General features: G+C 39.4%; 1 protein-coding gene across 5 annotated transcripts in view; it reads left to right on the top strand.

Annotated features, from left to right (window-relative positions):
- Positions 1-22,810, top strand: part of CALN1 (calneuron 1) — a 537,511-nt gene that overhangs the window by 90,244 nt on the left and 424,457 nt on the right. The window contains exon 1 of one of the 5 annotated variants that reach the window (XM_011366968.1): positions 17,595-17,904. The exons of the other annotated variants lie outside the window; for them this stretch is intronic. The gene's annotated coding sequence lies outside the window, so the exon portion shown is untranslated. Of the gene's footprint in view, positions 1-17,594; positions 17,905-22,810 lie in introns of those variants that run through there. 5 annotated transcript variants of the gene reach the window in all.

The raw sequence follows: 22,810 nt of genomic DNA, 5'->3' as shown, positions 1-22,810 counted from the left end.
ACTATCTTTCATCTAATGCAAAGGTAGATAAAATTTCCTGTGAAGGGCCAGATAGTAATAGTTTAGGTTTTACAGGTTGCATAATGTATCTGTCACATATTCTTCTCACCTCTCCATGCAATCAGTTAAAAATGTAAAAAACATTCTTAGCTGGAGAGCCATACTAAATAAATCGGTATACTGACATTTCTTGTCCATATCAATCCTTAATTTAATGGTTGTAAAATGGTGACTTTTAATTTTCTATGATTCCTTCTATATTTATTAGTTGGCATTCCTCTGCAAAAAGAACTATCCCCCTTCTCACTCTTAAAAACTGTTCTGGAATCAGTATGATGTTATGGAGCTCTGTCTATTTTTAATGACTACAAAAATGCTAAGTGTGTTCATTTATTTTTCAACTAGAATTTATAAAGTAGGGACTGTATTAGTTGCTATGAGTGCAGTGTTGAACATAAATAGATATAGTCCTTGTCCCCATGGAACTTAACTTCTGGTGAAGAAAATAGGCATTAATCAAATGATCACAAAAATGAATACAAACTTTCAGCTGTAATTAGTTCTGTAAAGGGGAGCATTTAACAGGAGGATGTGAGCTGGTCAGAATAGTCAGCACCCCTAAGAAGGTGATGACCTGGCTGAAATCCAGAGGATAAATCCCACTACTCTGTGAAGATGGACTGCAAGAGCAGAGTCCTAAGGACACAGGAGTACAGAAGAACACCCTGGAGATGGGTGGGAGCTGGGCACACAGGTAGACCTAAATGACAGCCAGCAGTGTGAAAAGACAGAAAGAATACACAGTAAAAAATAGTGTCACATGAGCACAGAAAGATCATGGAACCAGGGGTCATCATCCATGGAAGAATTTGGATCTTCCAGAGAGCAAAGGGAAGGTTGAGAAAGTATGTTTTATAGATGGAGTGGTGCTCAGACCAGATGAGCCCTTGAGAAAATCACTCTGCCAGAGTGGGGTGACAGAAGAGACCCATCAATCAGCCCACAATTAAGAGAGGATGGTAGAGAGAGGATGGCAACTTGGATAGAGTGTTCTATTTGCTATAAGAGAGGTTGACAAACTGAGAAGTGTATATGATATGAAACTAATGTGAACCTGGGTGATGGAAATATTCTATATCTTGATTGGGAGGTGGTGACATAGGTGTATCATTATCTAAATCATCAAATTGGTACACATAAGATGCAGGCACCTCACTATACATATTTTTTACTTAAAAACGATGTCCTGTAAAGTGAGAAATAAAAGTGCAAAACAATATATGGTATGGTATTATTTGTATAAAGAAGCAGCATATATCTGTACGATATCTCTGGGAGGACATAGAAAATAATAATAGTGCTTGCCTGATGGGAGGAGAGCAGAGTATCCATAAGACAGAGGTGGGAGGGAGATGTTATATTGAACATATATTTTTTTACTTTGGAATTTTTAACTATGTGAGGGGACTTGGAGACACATTGGGAATGGAGTCGGGGAAGAGAAAGGTGCCAAGAATGACTCCAAAGTGGTCTGGCTTCCCAAACAGAAGGTTGTGCCAGTTATTAAACTAAAAACTACAAATAAAAGGTATCAGATCTAGTGCGGAGTTGCTGGGAAATCGGTGGGGGGAATGTGATCGAAAGCACAGAAGAGGGACTGGCCCAGGGCAGGAAGAGACACAGGGCTTTTTGGTGCAGACGTAGGAGGATAGGATATATGCCAATGAACGTGGAAGGTTTGCATGGTGGGTAGCAATAAACATTACTTTTACATATATCTTTCTTGACTTCACCACTGACGACAAAGTGAGAGGAATCAATCGACTGCAGTTTTCTTCTCCTTCTAGTTAAAATTTTTTAAAATGCTGGGGTCAGGCAGAAGGGGTCAAAATAGCAGCTTTGTTATACTGCACCTGGAATTAGGTAATTTACCACCTGGCCAGTCACAGGAGGTGAGGAACACCTGCAAGCTTAAAGCCAAACAGTGTACTTTGCAGGCAGGAATGGCCCACAAGAGAGAGTAGGAGAGGTTGAGCTAGCAGTCCTTTTCTTTCCTCAGAATTTACCAATTAGAGAAGTGAGGGAGGAAGTGGAGTGTCATACTAATTGACATGACTCCATGTGGAAACATGAAATCCAGGTAGAGGAGATTACCTACCGCTAACTTCTTCTTTAATATTTCTATAAACATGTTCATTTCTCCACACTTTTGCCAAAATTAAGTGTTATGAATATTTTTTAATTTTTATCTATCGACGGCTAAAAACGTTATCTCATCATGGAGATATTTTCCAACTACGGTTGCCTGGGACTCAACTTTTATAGATTGTGATTCAGCAGGTTTGGCACAACTCTCATTTGTGCATTTAAAAACATTAAAAGATCTCATTGTTGATAATCACGTTATATAGCTAACATTGATAAAGCTCTGACATTTTACTGGGGTGGATGGGGTGGTATCAGCAAATCTTTCTCTCTACCTTTGATTTTATGCCTTGATTAGAAAATTACTTTATTTCTAGTCTAATCCTACCTTTTCCAATCAAAAAGCTGGGATACATTACAATTGGTGAATAAAGCCTCTCTCTCCAGCCTCTGGTCTGTAACTGATCTGAGGTGAAGAAGGAGTTTTGCTCTTTCTGAGGCCCACCCCCACCTCCAGATTCCTGCTCTGGCTTGGGCTAGGGGACACTGTTAGGGAGGTTCATTGGCCTATAGTACTGTGCTGGTTGCAACCTCAGGAAATGTGGTTAACCCCCGGCATCCTATTTCATTTGGTTCAAGTTGTGCTGTGTTTGGCAACTATTCTTCGACATTTGTAGAAAAAGGTTAAGGTTGTCTGAAGTTTCACTTTAGTTTTCATTTTAATTGTTAGTGCCTTTGTTGATTTTTGTAGGTTTCAGAGAGGAGGCTTAAAAAATGTCTACTTATATTGCCATATTTCCTCCTTCCTCCTTCCTTCCCTGAATATTTTTTTAAAGAGGCTCAGAAGTGCTGATATTGAAAAGCAGTAATTTCTTGCTCCAGGCTTTCTTACACGTCCTGAGGCCACTGTTTAATGTTTAAACAAATTTGTTTCAATATGCACAGTTGAATACTATGCTCACATTTTTTCTTAACTTATAGATTTTAGATAATATAGTTTGATTCTTATATTTTGATTTATGTTTTATTTTTAGATCTTTTACTACTTATCGTATCAGTCAGATTAGGCTAGGCTATGTTTCTAATTCTGTCAATTTCGGTTTATATATTTTAAGCATATATTATTAGGTATATCCAATTTTAGAACTATTATAACTTCCTGGGAGATTGATACTTTAATCATTATGAAGTTTCATTCTTTATCTTTACTAAAACCTCTTTACCTTAAAATTTGCTTTATTTGAAGGAAACTAGACTTTTGGTGGTTAGCATACAATAAAATATACAGATTTTAAATTATACACACCTGAAATTTATATAATGATATTAACCAGTTACCTCAATAAATTTAATTAAAAAAGAATATCATAAACCAAGGATTATGATTAATATTTATGATTAATTCTATGCCTCCTCAATCTATCAACAATAAACAGTAAACCAATAGAAATGGAGAAAAAGACTTCCAAGCTTTCACATTTCTTCCCTGCATCCTTCCAATCTGTATTATTAAAAGATTTAAATACAAATGACTGCTGAGACAAAAAGAAAAAAAAAAAACCCTATGTTTGATATGAGTACACTTGAGCCAGCTTTCTTTCAGTTAATGTTTGCATATACCATCCTTTAATGTTTGAAAATCCTCATATTTAACATGTGTTTGTTATTAGCAAAATCTAGTTGGACATTTTTGTATTTGTATCTTGTCTAACAATCTTTGTCTTGAAGTTAGAATATAACTGGTCTGATAATACTGAATGTAGTTACTGATTTATCTGGAGTTCAATTTATGATCTTACTATTTACTTTCCATTCATCTCATTTGTTTTGTGTTCCCCTTTTACTCGTTTCTTCCTTTTTATGGAATTAATCAAGTATTTTTACTATTCCATTTCCCTCTTATTAGTTATCCATTCTTTTGTTATTCTTTTATTAATAGCCCTAAAGACTGCCATGTGTATCCTTGACACACTGGTATATACCCTAAATTAGTACATTTATCACTTTGATACTGCATTTACCCCACTCCCACCTTTTATTCGATTGTTGTCATAGGTTTTATTTCTTTATATATTTAAAAACCTACCAAATATTATTATGAAGATGTATTATTATTATTTGATTAAAATATAATAATTGTTATTTAGATTTACCCTATATCAACCATTTCCAGTGCTCTTTATTCTTCTTTCTCCATTCCCCCTCTAGAATCATATTTCTTTTACCTGAACAACTCACTGTAAGATAGTATATGTGTTGGTGACAAATCCTCTATCTGTATGTCTAAAAATGTATTTACTAAACCTTTAAACATTTTTTTTCAATCATAGTATTTTAAAACTTTAAAAAATTTTTAAAAATCTACTTTATTGAGGATAATTTACATACAACAAAATGTACTGATTTTAAGAGGACAGTTTGATGAGTTTTGACAAATGTGTAAACCTTCGTAACCATCACCATAATCAAGACATAAGAATTCCCATCAGCCCTAAAATTCTTTTGTGCCTCTTTGCAGTCAAACTCCCTCCCAGCCTCTACCCCAGGCATCCACTGATTTACTTTCTGTCACTATAGATTTGTTTCATAAGAATGAAATAATGGAATATATACTCTTCGCTGTCTGGCTTCCTTCAACCGGAATAATATAATTTGCTTATCTTTTCACCTGTTCATGAACATTTGGATTGTTTCCAGTTTTTGGCTATTGTGAAAAAAACGACTATGAACATTCATGTAAAAGTCATGTTGCAAACTTTATTTCTCTAAGAAAAATACCTAAGACTGAAATTACTTAATTATAGGGTAGCTGTATGTTTAATTTTATAAGAAACTGCCAAATAGTTTTTTAAAATTATTGAACTATTTACATTCCCAAGAGCATTGTATGAGAGGTCTAGTTGCTACACATTTGTGCCAAAACTTGGTAATGTCAAGTGTGTTAATTTTATCCATACTACTGGTTGTGCAGTAGTACTCCATTGTGGTTTTCATTTGCATTCCCTGATGACTAACGATGTTGAACATTTTTTATGTGCTTTTGGCCATTCACATATCTTGTAAAGTGTTATTCTAACCTTTAGCCTATTTAAAAAATTGAGTGGTTTATTTTCATTTTATTGAGTTGCAAGATTTTATAAATATATAATTTTTCCTATGGCTTGTCTTTCATTTTTTCAAAGATGTCTGTTGAAGAGCAAACAATTTTGATTTTGATTAAGTGAAATTGTCATTTCCTTTTATTATTTGTGCTTTTTTGGTATCCTACTTAAGAAATTTTTGCTTAATCAAGGTTGCAAAAATTTTCTCCTATGTTTTCTTACAAAAATTTTGTGTCTTTAGATTTTACATTTAGGTCTATAATCTACTTTGAATAAATTTTCGTGCATGGGCTCTGGTAAATATCAAAGTTAATTTATTTCTACACGAGTATCCAGTTGTCCAGCACAGTTTGATAAGACCATTCTTTCCCCCATTGAATTTAATTGGCATTTTTGTTGAAAATCAAGTATTTACATACGTGTATTCCTTATCTATTATGTTCCTTGGATCTACATATTTGTTCTTTTGCCAAAACCATCCCCTCTTTGATTAGTTTTATAGTGAATCTTGAAATCAGGTAGTTCTTCACAACTTTCTTCTTTTTAAAAATTATTTTGGCTATTGCATGTACTTTGCATTTATGTATAAATTTTAGAACTAGTTGACAAATTCTGCAGAAAAAGCTTTCTAGCATTTTGATTTGGACATGTTATATCTTTCAATTTATTTTTGATCTTTAATTTCTCTCAGTAGTGTTGTAGTCTTTAGTATACAGATCTGACATGTATTTTGTTAAACTTACCCCTAATAGTTCATGCTTTTGATACTGTTGTGAATGGTGCTATTTTTCAAATTTCATTCTCCAGTTGCTTATTCTTGGTATTGATCTTTTATTTTATGACCTTGCTAAAGTTACTTATTAGTTCTAACAGCTTTCTTTTGTAGATTCCTTAAATTTTTCTATGTACATAATTACATTAAATTTGAATAAAAATTTTTACTTTTTTTTCTTACCAATATGTATGCATTTTATTTCTTTTAATTGCCTTATTTCATAGTTGGATCTTCCAACAAATGTTCTGTAGAAGCATGGTTCCTGATTTTACAGGGATAGCATTCAGTCTTTGACCATTTGATGTGATGGTAGCTGTAAGTTTTTTGTAGCTGTCCTTTTTCAAGTTCCCTTCAATTCCTACTTTCTGGGAGTGTTTATGATGAATGGGTATGGGATTTTGTCCAGTGCTCTTCATGCGTGCATTAGGATGATTATGATTTTTTTCTTCTCCAAATATGATAAAATACACAGACTAGTTTTTAAACATTTAAGCCAACTTTGAATGCCTGAGAAAAACTCCACTTGTTCAAGATGTATTATCCTTTTTATGCATTGCTGGATTCAGTTCGCTAATATATTGTTAAAGCTTTTGCATTTATACTCATTTTCTTTTCTTGTAAAGAATTTATCTGATTTTGGTAACAGGGTAACGTTGGCCTCATAAAATGATGAGACATGTCACCCTCTATTTTTATGAAAGATTTTTATAAGATTGGTGTTTGCTCTTCATTAAATGTTTGTTAAGATTCACCAGAGCAGTCATCGGGACCTAAAGGGATTTGTTCTTGTTTTTGGAAAGAGGAGGCTATTAATTATGAATTAAGTTTCTTTAAGAAATATTGGGCTATTCAGATTTTCTACTTCTTCTTGGATGTGCTTTGTTAATTGTATTTTTCAAGGAATTTTTCTATTTTATCTAAGTTATCAAATGTATTGGAATAAAGTTGTTTATAATACTCCTTTGTTAATTTTAATGTCTTAAGGATCTATAATGAAGCCCCTTCTATCATGCATGATCTTGCTAATTTCTGTTTTCTCCATATTTTAAAATTAGGTTAGATAGAGATTTATTAATTTATTGATATTTTAATTAATTTTTTTCTATTGTTGGTCCATTTTCTATTTCACTGATTTCTGCTCTTATTTTTATTGTTTCTTTCCTTCTATTTCTTTGGCTTTAATTTGCTCTTCTTTTTCTAGCTTCTTAAAGTGGAACCTTAGAATATTAGCTTTAAACTTTCTATTTTTTTCTAAAATAAGCATATTAAGCTACAATTTTTTCTCTAAGCACTGTTGTAGCTGCATCCCACAATTTTTAACACATTGTGTTTTCATTTTATTTGGTTCAAAATATTTTTAAACTTTCTTAGTGATTTTTTTCTTTGACTCAAGAATTATGTAAAACTGTGTTTTACTTGTAAAATATTTGAGAATTTTCCAGGTATCTTATTGTTATTGATTGCTAATTTATTTCCACTGTGGTCAGAGAATGTTTTTTGTATGATTTCAATACTTTTATTTTATTTTGATTTATTAGTTTTTATTTTATTTTATTCTTATTAAAATTATTGAGGTGACATTGATTAACAAAATCAAATAAATTTAATTGTATCATTCAACAGTAAGTCATATATAAATTGCATTGTGTGTTCACCACCCAGGGGTAGATTTCTTTCCATCACCAAATATTTGACCCCTTTTACCCCTATATCCCTCCCTCTCTCCCTTCCCTCTGGTAACCACTAAGTGACTGTGTCCATGAATTTCTGTTTGTCATGTTAGTTTATTGCTTTCAGTTTTATATTTCATATATGAGTGATATCATGTGGTTTCCAACTTTTTCTATCTGACTTATTTCACTTAAAGTGATTATCTCAAGATGCATTCATGCAGTCAAAAATGGCAGTATTTCATCTTTTTAATAGCTGAGTAATATTCCGTTGCATATATGTATCACATCTTCTTTATCCAATTATCTATTGTAGGACACTTTGGTTGTTTCCATGTCTTGGTCACCATGAATAATGCTGCTATGGACATCAGGGTGCATATATCTTTGCAAATAAATGTTTTCAGGTTTTTTGGGTAAATACCCAGAAGAGGGATTGCTAGATCATATGGTAATTCAATTGTTAGTTTTCCATAGTGGTTATACCAATTTGCAGTTCCATCAGCAGTGTATAAGGGTTCCTTTTACTCCACAACCTCTCTAACACTTGTTATTATCATGTTGATGATAGCCATTTTAACAGGTGTGAGATGCTATCTTGTTGTGGTTTTAATTTGCGTTTCCCTAATGGCTAGTGAAACTGAGCATCTAAACTGAGTATGTTAGTCATTTGTATATCTTCTTGTCTGTTCAGGTCCTCTGCCCATTTTTAATTGTATTGTTTGTTTTTTTTTGTTGTTGTTGAATTGCAGAAGTCCTTCCTACATTTTGGATATTAGGCCCTTATCATAGACATTTGCAAATATGTTCTCCCATTTGGATGGTTGCCTCTTTGCCTTGTCGATGGTTTCTTTTGTTATGCAGAAGCTTTTGAGTTCGATATAGTCCCATTCATTATTTCTGCTTTTACTTCGTTTGCCTTCGAGGTCAAATTCATAATTATGATTTCGATACATTTAAATGCATTGTGGATCTATCTGTGTCCCAACTATGGGCTATTTTTTATGAACATTCCATATGTACTTGAAAAGATTGTATATTTTGCAGTTATTGATGTAGTACTCTATAAATCCAATTTCGTCAAGTTATTTGCTAGTGTTCCACAAGTTTTCTATAGCTTTACATGTTTTGTCCATTCTCAGGGCATTGTGCTAAAGTTTCTCATGTTTACGGATTTGTTATTTTCTCTGTGTATCGTGCTTTATGTATTTTAAAGCTTTATTATGGGTACATTTGGATTATTCTATTTTCTTAATGAATTAACCCTATTTATCTCTGGCAATATTTTATATGATAGTAATACAGTTATTCCAGCTTTCTTATGATGAATATTTTCATGATATACCTTTTTTATTCTTATATCTTTAACCTATCTGTGTTTGTATATTTAAAGAATGTTTTTTGTAGACAGTTTATATAGTTTCTTATAAACAGTCTTATTGTATTTTTATCCAGCCTGATGCTTTCTGCCTTTTAATTATAGCATTAGACTCTTTAAATTAAATGTAATTAATAATATATTTAGGTTTAAATCTACCATTGTGCTGTTACTTTTCTATTTGTCCCATCTATTCTTTGTTCACTTTTTCCTCTTTTCATGCCTTCTTTGGTATTAAGTTTTAACAATGCCATTTTATCTCATAATTGGAGATTATTTACTATATCTCTTTGTGCTCTAGAATTTATAATAATCACTTTCAATATATAACAGTCTAATGTCATAATATTATACCACTTTATAGATAAAGTATGTTATAACTGTATAGTATAACAGTATACTTCCATTTTCTCCCTCTCATCCTTCGTGTTGTTGTTGTTATATGTAGTTTACTTATACAAATTTTATAAATTCCATAATAAATGGGTATTAGCTTTGCTTTAAACATTCAGCTACCTTTTAAAGGAACTTAAAAATGAGAAAGAATTGTTTATATTCATTCACCATTTCTAGCTCTCCTCATTTCTGAGTTTCTATCTGCTATCATTTTACTTCAGCCTGATAGTGTGTTTATTTGAAAAACTCTTTATTTCACCTCACATTTGGAGGATATTTTTGCTGAATAGAGAATTCTAGAGGTCTCCGTTTTGTTTTCTTTTTTTAGCCCATTCAAGATGATATTTGATTACCGTCTAGCTTGCATTCTTTCTGAAAAGAAGTTAGTGGTTTCTTATCTTTGTTCTCCTGAAATACTGTGCCCTTTTCCTATGGTTGCTTTAAGATATTCTCTTTGTCAGTCTTTTCCAGTAATTTGATCATAATATATTTTGGCATGGTTTTCCTTTTTTTAAATCCTGTTTGGGGTACATTGAGCCACTTAGATCTGTGTATTTATAGCTTTTATTAAATTTGGAAAATTTTAGCCATTACTTATTCAAAATTTTTTTTTGCCTAACTTCCTTAAACACCCGCCCCCCCGCCACACACACAATTAAAATCAAACATATGTTAGATTGCTTGATATCATCTCATATGTCTATTTTTTTCAGTCATTTTTTTTCTTTCTGTGCTTCAGTTTCTATGGCTGTGTTCCCAGGTTCACTTATCTTTTTTTTCTATAGTATCTGATCTTAGACCCATCAGGCAACTTTTTAATATTAAATATTAAATTTATCAGCTCTAGAATTCACTTGCTTTTAAAATTTTTCATTCCCTTGTTTATTATATTTATATTTTCCTTTAAATCCTTGAGAATATTTATAGTAGCTATATGAAAGCCCTTCTCTGCTAATTTTATCATTCCTGTTATTTCTGCTTTTGTTTCTGTGAATGTTACATTGTAGAACTTTTGGATTTTGTTTTTGTCCTTTTAAGAGTTTTGAAGTTCGTTTGTTAGATAAGTTACTTAAAATTAGCTTTATCCATTTGATCACTTTTAAAGCTTTTTTAGGGCAGTAGAATAGCCTCTATTCTAATGCTAGCTCAGTGCTACTGCTAAGGTACGATCTACCTGTGTCTCTACTGTAATCTTCACTCATCAGAACTTGAATACCTTCCAGATCTTTCTCACCTTCAGGAACTGTTTAACTTACAGCTCTCCACCAATGTTCTTTGTCTGGACACATAGAATTTTATCCTATGTATATGTATATCTTAGTTATCAACCAGGAACTCAAAGGAATCTCTATAAAGATATTCTCAGCTCTTTATCTATATGATTTTCTCTTTCCAGCTCTCTGTCTGACAAATTCCAGGTCTAAGCCTCCATGAACTCTGATCGCTGTCTCCTCAACTCAATGAGACCACTATGTTTTTTTTCTGGTTTCTTTGCCCTTTGTGGTGGTATGGAAAATGCCTCCACGCAGGGCTTACCTCATTTGTTTCTCTTCTCACATGGATCACAGTCCTGCACTGGCTGTTGTCCAATTATTGAAAACCAGTTAATTCATATATTTTGTCTAGTTTTCTAGTTGCTAAGCAGGTGGGCAAGACCAGTATTAGTTCAGAAAGAAAAAATTCTTCAGCTTTCTTTTTAATGTATATTTTCACTGCATTTAGAATTTTACGTAGATAGTTATTTTCTTTTAGGACGCACACCAAAGATTATATCAATGGTTGTAACTTTTGTAATTTCTTTTGAGAAGCCATATGTTGTTCCTCTGAAAGTAATGTGTGTGTGTGTGTGTGTGTGTGTGTGTGTGTGTGTGTGTGTAAAGAAGCAGGGAACTGACTTCTTTTAATGTTTTCTTTGGTTTTTAGAAATGTAATTATAATTATCTATTGGTGGCTTTCTTTGTACATACCCTGCTTAGAGTTTCTAGGACTTCCTGAATCTGTGGCTTAATGTCTTTAACAATTTTAGAAAATTCTCAGCCAATATTGCATCCACCCCATTCTTTCTCTCCTTTCCTTTTCAGAGTTCAATTACATGCTTGACTATTCACCATGTTTTATGTATCTCTTAAGCTCTTTTTTCTATTTTTCATCCTACTTCTCTTCATAATTTAGTAGAATATTTTCTACTGACCTAATAGTTCATTAATCTTTTTTGTTGTGTCTAATCTGCTTTATGTATGTCTATTGAGTGCATTTTTGTCTGGTTCCAGAATTACTATTTTATTTTGTTTTTAAAATAAATTCTAGTTTTTCTCTGATGAATTTCTGTCTATACGTTCATTTTCTTGAACATTTATTATAATTTTTAATGTTTGTTTTCTGTACTTCCAATAATGAATCATTTATGTTTTTGTTGTCTATTTTTACTTTTGATTTTTTTCTTAATTTGACCCATTACCTGGCATGTTAGGCAACTTTTAATTAAATGTCAGATATTACATTTGAAAAATTGCAGTGGCTCTACATGTTGTTCTCTCTCCTCAAAGAGATTTTTATTTTCATCTGGCAGGCAGTTCGGACAAATGTAAATCACCTTTTGCTAATCAATAATTGAGGTAATTTGAAGATGGATTTGATTCTCTGAAGGCTTTTGGTTTTCCCTAAGTCTTAATGCACATAGGCTGTCAAGAGCTTCAACTGAAACCTTGCTGCTTGGTAGGTTCTAAACTCCAACTTTTGTTCTGTTGGCATTATGAGATTTCTGAGTATTCTCCTTTATTGGGTAGGCACTTAGCTGCTGCTTGGTTAGTTTTCTTTGCCTTTGACCCTGTGCAGCTTCAAAAGAGGCAAATGTGCTTTTTTTTTGGTGATGCGGGGAATGGAGCAGAAAAAGCTTTCACTTTACTAAGGTTTCCTTTTCCTTGGATTTTAGTCCCTTCGATCCCAGCTGTATTGGTAACACCAAAAATCTGATTACTTTCTCTCTTTGCTTGTAATACTCTCAAAATCTCTGAGATATTACTTTATTTTTGATCTTTTGGTCCAATATTACTTGGAAATCAGCTTATATTTCAAAAGAATAGAATGTCAAGTTAACACCAATGCCTTTCTCTTCTTTCTGGGTTCTTGGCCTCACTCTTGAGTTCTTAATTTTGATTCTATTTTTTATTGGCTAATACAAGTCTTTGAGTATTTTTCTCCAGGAAAAGTTAAAAAGCCATTCATCTTCTTACCCATTTTATTAGGAAATTTTTTTTCTCTTACCTTCTTACATGATAGCCTAACTGAATGTATAAGTCCTGGATGAGACTATTTTATCCTCTAAGTTTATTGATTTATTTTTCTTCTGTGATCTAGTGTTACATACAACTCCTGAAGCCAACCTTGACTTTTTCCTTTGTTGATAACTTGTTTCATCTTTGTTGGTAACTTGAATTTTTCATTATCCTAGATATTAAAAGAATTATCAGCATATGTATCAATAGACTTTTAAAATTAATAATCCTATAACAGAATGAACATTTAGTTTTTTAAGGCAGTGTATTATTCTTCTTGTAGGTATACACTGTATATTTATTGCCTTATAATAAGAGAAATACAGGACTTTTTTCATGTTTTAAAATATTAAGCCAATATTAAAAATATTTGTTGTCGAACATTCATATAAAACATATCTAAAAGGTAGAAGTCTCCCTAATATTGATTCTTCAGAGTTAGTTAGCAGGTAGCATTCCTATTATATTCTGTGCAAATGTATTATGTATATATAGATATTACATACAAAACTTTCTTTTTCGAAAATGGTATCGTACGTTATTTTTCAACTTGCTTTTCCCACTTTACAATGTAGTTTGAACATCTTTCCAAGTTAGCAAATTTTTCTGGTTATCTATTGCTGCATAACAAATCACCTCTAAATTAAGCTTAAAGTAACAACTTATTACTACCTCCTTTAGTCTGTGGGTCGAGAATTCAAATGGCACAGTGGGGATGGCTTATCTCTGTCCTACGATATATGGGACTTCAACTGGGATGACTCCTACAGCAGGTGCTAGAATACCTGGAGACTGGCCAGACCTCCCAACCTTCCTGTCCTCCCTCCCTATCTCCTCTATTTACACAGACTCTGAACGCAGCTAACTTGAGCTGCTGCACAGCATGATGGCCTCAGGGTAACTGAACTCTTTAGCTGGTGATTCAGGGCTCCAAGGGTGTTCCAAGGGACAAACAAGGGTGTTCCTAGGTCTGGAAACTGGCACAAAATAACTTTTTTATTTTATTAAAGAAGTAACAGATCCTGTCCAGGTTTATTGTAGAGAGATATAGAGCCCAACTCTTGAAGAGAGAATTTGTGGTCATATTTAATTCATCAGAGTCAAACATTATTTACATTCTTCCAATAAAAAAAAATACCCAGAAACATCCACAAACTTTAAAAAGTCTCATCTTTTTGCGGTACAGGCTCAGGCTTGCGGTCCTGGGTCTGTTGACCCAAAGCTCTTCAAGAATAGCCTCCTGAGGAAACACGTTTCGAAGAGCCTTAGGACCATTTTTAAGCATGCCTTTAAATATGCCATGTTAACAAAGGATCTCACGGGCCCATCCTTAATTTAATCTTTATCCAGAGACCTGTGCTTTAGATTTGAAGTTTTTGCCTGGAGATACCAGAATGAGAAAGTTATCCTTTCTAACCCAGCAAGTCTTAATTGTTTTTGTTTCCTCTAAATTCTATTCGAAAATCAAAATAGTTTTTTCCGTGATTCATTTATGCTGTCTTTTAGCATAGGCATCTAGAAAAACTCCGTTGGCACTTTCTGCATTCAACTTGGAAATCTCCCTCGTCAAGTCCATGAGTTCATTAGTTACCCTTTCCATTTGCTGCATTATTGCAGGCAACAGCATTGCTAACTGTCCCACTAGTACATGACTCAGGTGCTCTTTTCTCCATCCAGCTTCCACGAACAGCTTTCTTGGTGTTCTTCAAGTCCTCTCCAAGAGTCTTCCTGAGGCCCTTGCAGCTTTTGCTAACAGTCTTTCAAGGCATTTCTAGCTTCTGCTCATTGTCCAATCTCAAAACGAGTGTTTTAAATTTTTGTTACAGCTGCACTATACTTCCTAATACCAAATTTTGTTCTGGTTATCTGTTGCTGCCTAACAAACCACTCTAGAACCTCCTGCCACAAAGTAGAGGATATGTGTTGGCAAGAATCCAATGTGTTCTATACTCCATATTTTGATGGAATGCATGGAAAACTTTATCCTCCAGCACACACTTGCCCAAATGATTTTTCTTTTTCTGCCAATTTCTATTTAGACTACAATGCACCCGTTCATTATTCTCTACCCTTGGCTGTCTTGCGCACCGGAAGTAGATGTATTTTCTGAGGGTAAAACAAACAAACAGAAAACAAGAAAAAGGAAGGCTAGGGGATAGGAAGATGTAGAGGTAGGAATGACTTTGGCCATATCAGAAAATGATTACTATGTGCTAACGTAGTGATTGTCCAGGTGTCTGATTTGTGTAACTCTGATCCCAAAGCTAGAGGTAGGCGGTAGAGCAAAGTTAATGTTCACTCTTAGCTGATTCCTGGAGGGTGAAATTATTCTGGATTGGAGAGAGTACTAAGGCTAAATCCAGTTACAAATGCATGATAAAGGGAAGTCTCTCTCACCCATTTTGTTTGTTGATTTGAGCTTCCATTCTGACAACTGGCACAAGATTTCCTTCGGCATTTTAATAGGAAGGAGCTGACACATTTTGACTCAATAAATATATATTAAACAAATGAATAAAAGTTGGAGCAAAGGTATCTAAGCCTGAGAACCTGCAACTCCCTTAACTGGAAGTCTCAAAATCCTCATAGTTGGTAAGAACTAGGAAATGGCATTTGGCATACTCACCAAAGCCTGCCACCTGGCTTCTTTAGTTCTTGAGGTCACTTGAGCTTAGAATATTTGATTCCCCATCCCCAAGATAATGTCTTTGATATGTGTCTACTTCTCACTAATAATGACAACAACCAACATTTGTTGAAAGCTTACTTTATGTCTGGAACTGCTATTCATGTTATCACATTTAATCTTTACAACAACCTTAATTATTATACCATACCATAATTAACTATACCATAATTATTCCCATTTTTCAGATGAGGTCAGTTAAGATTTAGAGAGAACAAACAACTTACCCAAATTCACACAGGCGGTAAGTGAGGGCAGAGAACTTCCGCCAGAAGCGTTCCACCTGATTAAATGGTGACCCTTACATTCTACCATGTGTGTATATAGACTTGCCAAGGGGCTTTAGTGACTCAGTTGCCATGCAGAAAGTGACAAACAATTGCTTGCAGAAGCAACAGATTGTTAGGAGGTGCAGCTTTCATTCAAAAAGATCAGAAGGAAAGATCTTATTGAGACCCCACCAGCTCTATTAGTTCATCTGCCCATGATTGTTAATGGAAACTTGGAAATGCCTTCTGTGCACGTCTCTCATCTATGTATATAAGACTCAACCAGTGGCTCAAGTAGGTTATTAGATAATTTTGGATGTAGAGCTGGTACAAGAAAAGATAGTAATAATACAGGGTAGCAAATGCTAAATGACAAAGGTGTGGTACCCGCAATGAGAGCTATAGGGACTCAGGAACCACGCCCAGCTATAAGCCAGGAGGTGCAGATAAAGAAGGAATTCTGATTAACTTGTGCTGCTGGCTGGCAGGGCCAACGTCCACTCTCCCTCAGCAGCTGTACCAGCCAGCAGAGAAGTGATGGCCGAGCTGTTTGAATGAGATGCTTGTAGTATTTATTGCCTGTTTCATTCCTGACTGGTGTAAGAATTTTTATGCTATATCTTTTCTTTGCTTCTGGGACTTGGAAGCACCTGAGCTGGTAAGCAGTCTTTCTGCCACCTAGAGTAGAGTAGGCAAAAAAAAAAGGGGAATCCTGGAAAGGAGGATGCTGTAAGGAAAGACTAACCTGCTCCAGCCAGGTGGGGTTTTTCATCTCCCTTGGCATACCCAGGGAGTAGAAAGGAACTGGCAGGCCTCTGACTTTGTCTATGGGACAGTCTAAGACCCATCTTGCTATTTTGGTTTACATTTTTACTTGACAACACAAACCTTCCTTGTACTGTGTATTCTGCTAGCTACATGAGAGGTAGACAGGTGGGGCCCAGGAATGGTGACTAGAGACTAAGCTAATGTGCTGCCCTTGAGGCATGAGGTAGAAGAGAAAAAAAGGTCTGTGAATAGACTTGGCAGAAGGGAGAGCCAGGGAAGTTGCAGACAGTCTTCGAGATTTCTAGCTCACACGTGTCCAAGAACCCTCTCCCCACCATCAAATCTATGATTTGACCTTGGAAGGAGAAGTGGGGGCAGCCACGCGTTCTCAGGCCCCAGGGGAGCGGAGGTTGCCAGGCAGTGGCCCAAGACGTGCCTCCTTAGACAGTGGTAGGGGTGGGCACGCCGAATCCTCCACCTCCTCCACCAGTTCTGGCCGCCCAGGAGCAGATGCAGGTGTGACTGTAGCCCAGGGGTGTGGGCGCTGGGGATGAGGTAGTTAAGGTGGGGAGCGCCTGGGTGAGTTGTCCAATACCGAGGAACAGCAGTTTGCCAGAGTTAACGTGGGCAGCTTCTTTGAGGAGGAAAGGAAAGGAGGACCGTCTGCCAAGATCCAGCTTGCCCCCCGCGTGTGTGCCTGTGTGCGCGCGCGAGTGTGAGTGCGCGCGCGCCGAGGCGTTCCTCAGGTTGCGCTGCCTGGTAACCGAGGGAGCTATTGGCAAGGCGACGGAGTGGGGGCGGGGGCTCCCCGACCCTCGGAGAAGCCGAGCACGGGCGGCCGAGGCGAGCCCTGAACCCCAGCTCCTGGCGCTGGGCGGGCGCTGCGGTCGGCCTCCAGGCCCCAGGGGGCCCTCCAAGGGAGGAGCTGGGGAGGAGGCCGGAGCTGCATGGAGTTTCTAGGGCGCGCAACTCCAGCGGGGCCTCGGCCACTGGGCTCCGGGGCGCAGCGAGGCAGCCGCGCACATGGCCTGAGCCCGCGCGCCGGGGCTCTGCACGGCCAGCGAGAGCGGGAGGGGTAGTGGAGCGCGCCGTGCCAGGGTGCGGGGCAAACGTCCCCAGACGGGAGCCGAGGACAAGGACAGGGAGGCACGCGCCCAGATCGCGCTCCGAGCCGACGAGGGGCTCGCGCCGACCCGGCGCGCGCTTAGGGAGCCGCCTGGGGCGCCGTGGGAGCCGGCGGCTGCGAGGATGCCGGCGCGCGGACGCGGCTGCCGGCTGGGGGTGTGAGCGTGCGGCCGAGCGCTGCCCGCCAGCGCCCGCATCCGCGCCGCCCCCTCCCTGCGGGCCTCTGAGGGATCCCCCATCAGCGCCGTGCCGAGGCGCTTCGGAATCCCGGCTTCGGGGCTGCGGGCCCGCGCGGTCGGCCCCGGCCCAGCGAGAGGTGAGTGCCGCCTCCAGCTCGTTCCCTCCCCTGGTCTCCCGCTCTCGCCTACCCCCACCGTCCTCGCTCCTCTCCACGGTGCCCAAAGCCCGCGGCTGTCGCGGGCCCCTGTCCCTGGAGTGGGCGGGCGGGCGGCCGACAACACCTCCCATACCTGTTGGCCCGGGCAGAAGGCACCCCCGCTCGCCCCAGCCACCTTGCTTTCCTTGGGGTGGCTCCTGGACGCCCGCCCGGGGGCGTGGGGCTGTGGAAGGGTCGCGGTGTTCCACTTGGGTGTCTTGGAACTGTGCGGGCAGCAGGCTGGGAACCGGGCACCCGGGCGGTGGGAAAGGAAGGAACGGCAGGGGAGCCGCATCGCAGCCCAGGTGAGAGATCTGCGCGGCTTCCAGGTCTTCGGGAAGCCGGGAGTCATGGCGATCGGGCGAGGCGGGAGGCGGGAGGCAGGATTCCCTCCACCTCTAGCCCCTAGCGCAGGCTGCTCGCCTTCCTGGGCTCACGCTCGTCGGGGTCCTGGGCCCTGCGGAGTGCGGGATAACCGGGGAGGCCTCTGGCAGCCCAGCCTGGGACCTGGCTGCTGCTCAGCTGGCCGCTGGGCCCCTAGGAGCTCCATGGGTTCGGCGCCTGGGCAGGGGCGGGCTCTGGTTCTCCCGGCAGTTTGGGTTGAAACGCGTGTTCCAGCCTCCCCGGACTGGCGCGACAGGGAGTGAACTTCCTTAGACTTGGCCTCAGGGCCACTAGGCTGCAGCAGGTAGTTCTGGGGCCGGGCTGGGGGCTAGAGCGAGCGGGAAAGCCTCACACCGACGGGATGGTGGTGCGGAGCCTGGACCGAGGGCTGCGTTTTGCCTCCTCGGCGACAGCCACGTGCGCTCTCTGCCCCCACCCGCAGCAGCATTTCCCACTGCTCTTTTTTCTTTGGGGAGGAGTACGTGAGGAAGACGCCTGCCTTGCCATTGGTTTGAAGCCCTTAGCCCAGATGAAACGGTGACTGCAGTTCCTTGGGTGCCAAAACTGTGGCACCATCCCCAGGCCCTGAGCCTGTTTTTTCCAGAAAAAGAGACTTTCCCGGGCTCAGTGAATAGCAGCTCAGTGCTGACTGTGTGTGGCTGTGTTGAGTCGTGAAGTCTGATTAGTGTTAATAATAACTACATTCTAGAGTGAATAAGAGCAGCCTCGTGATAGAGGTGAGGTGACCTCTAGAAGAATGGTTAGCTTTCCGTGCTCCGTATGTCCAGACACACCCAGCATTTGTGCAAATGTGAAAACGCATAACTCTCAGGATTTCCATGGTATGCTTTTTTAACTGCTGACTTTCAGTCAAAAAGACAAACTCTTTTTCAATTCAGGCACCAAAGCTTTGGAAAGGGTTTTAAAGCCATTTGGTGTGAAATTGTCTTGAGGCTAGAGCAGGGCAGGTTTTATTACTTTTTTTTTTTTTTTTATCAAAGCCTGACTCGTTTTCCTCCTTGGCTTGTTGGTGGTTTTTATCTCATCTTTGTGGGGTGCAAGGATATGTTGGGGGAAGAGGAAGGAAGCGTTGGTGGATTCTCAATTTTATTTGCTTTGTTTATCTGAGGATTTGACTAAAGCGTAGATGGCAACTGAGATCTCTCCTTGCAGCTTGCAGCTCTGTGGTGACACCCAGTTTAGTATTCATTCCTGGGCTCCAGGAGCTACACAACTTTGCTAGACCCTGAGGCAGTTGGTGGTGGCCCCCCATGAGTGCCCTGTGGATGTCCCTGGGCCGTGTTCTCCCAAGTGGCCTGCTTTGCTGGAAGCCCAGCAGTGTGGCCTTCCTTTCTGAATTCACTGCAGACCTGTGGTTTTTTCATGGCACTAGCTGCCTGAGGCATGGCTATGTTTACTGAAAAGCTGGTCTATGACATTGAAGTTGGTTGCTGGATGTATCCAAGTGGAGTAATGAAAACAAAACTCTGGAAACTCAATCCCTAGGATATTTTATTGGAGGAGCGCTAAATCCTCTTAGAATTGTTCATCAAGATCACCTTTCTTTGAACTCTGAATGTAACTATTGCCAGTAATCAGGCCTTCAGTGAGGGTGCGGAATGAGGGCTTTTTAGAAAGAAAATAATTTAATTCAGCTGGTTTTGAGGAGAAAATGATGGGCAAGACTCGATGAAGACACACCACTCCTCTTTCTCTCTCTCTAAGGGGTGGTGGAGATTGGGGTGGAATGAGGGTGTGTGTGACAGCTGCTTGGTTGAGTTTAACATTTATCTCTACAGTGGGAGGCCTCTAATGAGTGCTTAATATTGCGCAGGGTTGGACTTCAATCTAGAGATTTCTTTTCCATAGCGAGTGGGCAGTGTGCTCCTGGGTCACCAGCCAGGGAGACAGGAGTCTAGATGCTGACACTTGAGCCTGCAGTCCAGGCTTTGCCAGCCCCCTTCAGTACCGGCAGCCCATGCAGCGCTCGTTGGGTGGCAGAAGGGGGCGCTAGTTCTTATGTTGAGAGGAATTCTCTTGGCTCTGATAGAACTTTGGACATTTAAAGTCTTTGAAGACCCTCGATTCAGCTTTCTGAGCCCCTACTTTGTGCAAGACACTGTCACACAATTGAGCTCATATAATCCTCATTTTTCATGTTTGGAAACTGATGCTAAGGGAAGTTAAATAACTTTCCTGGAGCTGCATAGTTTGTGGGTATGAGGCAGCATTCTGGTTTGATTCTAGGAGACTGGGCTTTCTGATTCTAAGTCCGGGGCTCTTTCTACACTGCTGCTTATGATCTGAAGAGTATTTTAGTAACCTTTGACCCTCAGTTCCTCTCTTAGGGTCAGACCCATAGTGGGTGCCTAGTCTGTGTTTGCTGAGTGAATTTAGGTCAATGTCTCATTCCTCATTTCTGAGGAGGAAGCTCAGGCACAGGAGGAGCTGGGCTTTGTACAGCGAGTGGGTTAGGGGAGGAAGCCCTGCCCTCCATAGGTGCCCACACCCGAGCCATGTGAGGTTTGGCCCTGATCGGTTTGATTATAGGCTGCTGCTTTGTTTGTCTGCATGTTCCTTATCTGTACCCACATTAGTATGGGGTGCGTGGTATCTTTGCCCTTCACTTGAGGCTTAAACTAATGTAGTCAGAGTATCTGAAATGTCCTTTCATGATGGAGAACCATTAGGCAGTGCAATGAGCAATAGCCTCTCATGCTTGTTAAAACTGTGGGCATCCTGACTCTCAAGCAACGAAACCATCCTGCAAGATGAGCAGAGCCTAGGTGATCCCTTGGCCACTCAGTTCGAAGGTAATTCTGAATGTGGGTAGAAAGGAGGAAAATGAAAACACAGTTGGGGTTTTCAAAATGAATTATATTTTAATCATTTAAACAAAATCAGCTAACAAATGGTTAGTTAATACATCACCTAACAAAAACATATTCATTGCCTATTATGTGATATGGATGAATATGACACAGCACCTGTCATCAGAATATTCGCAGATGAGTGGGAAAGGCAGATGATGTATTAGGGGTATACATTTGTGAGCAGACACAGAAGGCAGCCAGCCTAGGATGGAAGTGATGTCTGAGCTGAGTTTAAAGTGTGATTACGAAGAGGTCAGCCTTAAATGGATATTCCAGTGCAGAGGAAATAAGGTGGGCACAGAGTGAGAGGTTAGAAAACATATAGAAAATATGAGGAAGCAGCTGGTGGTTTGGAGTTCCTGGAGCTTAAAGGCCGAGGCAGGTTGTGACAAGAGAAGAGGCTGGAATGATAGATGGAGGCCTTTGGTCAGGACCGGGGACTCAGCATTTCTCTGTTAAAGGCCAGGTGGCATGGTCAGATTTTGAGTTTAGGTAAGTCTAGTTAGGATTCTTGTGGAGAATGGATTTGGCAGTGAGAAGACCAGAGGCATGGGTACCAATGAGGTAGCCCGTGATGAGGCCGTGGTCGGGGTATGGAGCAGAAGAGATGGATTGGACAAACACATATGAAAATTATCAGTTAGGATTCCTGGGTTGCAAGCAGCAGAAACCAACTCTGGTTAACAACCAAAGCTAATAAAGAGACTCTATTAGCAGTATTGATGGGAACTTGAGACTGAGGGCGCACCCGAATTAGGCAGTCAAGGGGATCTTGGTGGCAGAATTGCCTACAGTTTCTCTCAGGTGCTTCTATGAAAGCAAATGATCTTCAACCTTTCCCTCCATCATCATCACCATCCTCCTCCTCCTCCTCATCATCGTTGTCATTATCATGGTATTATTCTGGTATATTCAAAATGTTCAGGAGAAATGTCCACTTATTAGTTAGGGGGGTGGAGAAACAAAATGCAAATGTGGCCAAGACTAACTAGCTAGCTTTTTCCCCCACTGGCAGGGTTGTGGGCAGCTCTCTGTGACCAGGCTGCCTACGAAGTTGATGACCTATTTTAAAAAGTCTCATTAAGGGGCTATGCTGCTGTGAATAAGGCCTGTTTAAGTAGTTATTTCATCTCATGCCCCACAAATCTGAATACTTTGAAAACATTTTCATTCATTCAACCAATATTTATTATGCATCTCTGGCTTAGGTACTGGGGAAAATGGTGAATTAGACAGAGGTGGTACTCCCATATTCTTGTGGTGTAAGACAATTAAACAAATAAAAATAGAAAATAAAATTAGATGCTGTAATAGAGACAGATGCAATTGCTCCTTCAAATTGGGTAGTCAAGAAAGTTCTCACTAAGGGGCCGTATTTAAGCTGGGTCAGTTGCGGGGAAAATCTGGAGAAGAACTTCCAGGAAGTGGGAGTATCCAGTGCAAAGGTCCTGAGGTAGGAACAAGCTGGGTGCATTAGAGGAACAGGAAAAAGGCTGGTGTGGCAGCAGATGAGTTCAGAGAAGCAGGGGCTAGTTCATGGGGGCCTCGGAGGTCACTCTGTAGAGTTTGAGTTTGATACTGTGTTTGAT

This window comes from Pteropus vampyrus, unplaced genomic scaffold (genome assembly GCF_000151845.1).
Source record: "Pteropus vampyrus isolate Shadow unplaced genomic scaffold, Pvam_2.0 Scaffold128, whole genome shotgun sequence".
Classification (NCBI taxonomy): domain Eukaryota; kingdom Metazoa; phylum Chordata; class Mammalia; order Chiroptera; family Pteropodidae; genus Pteropus; species Pteropus vampyrus.
Note: the sequence above shows the minus strand (reverse complement) of the source record. Positions and strands in the feature narration are given on the sequence as shown.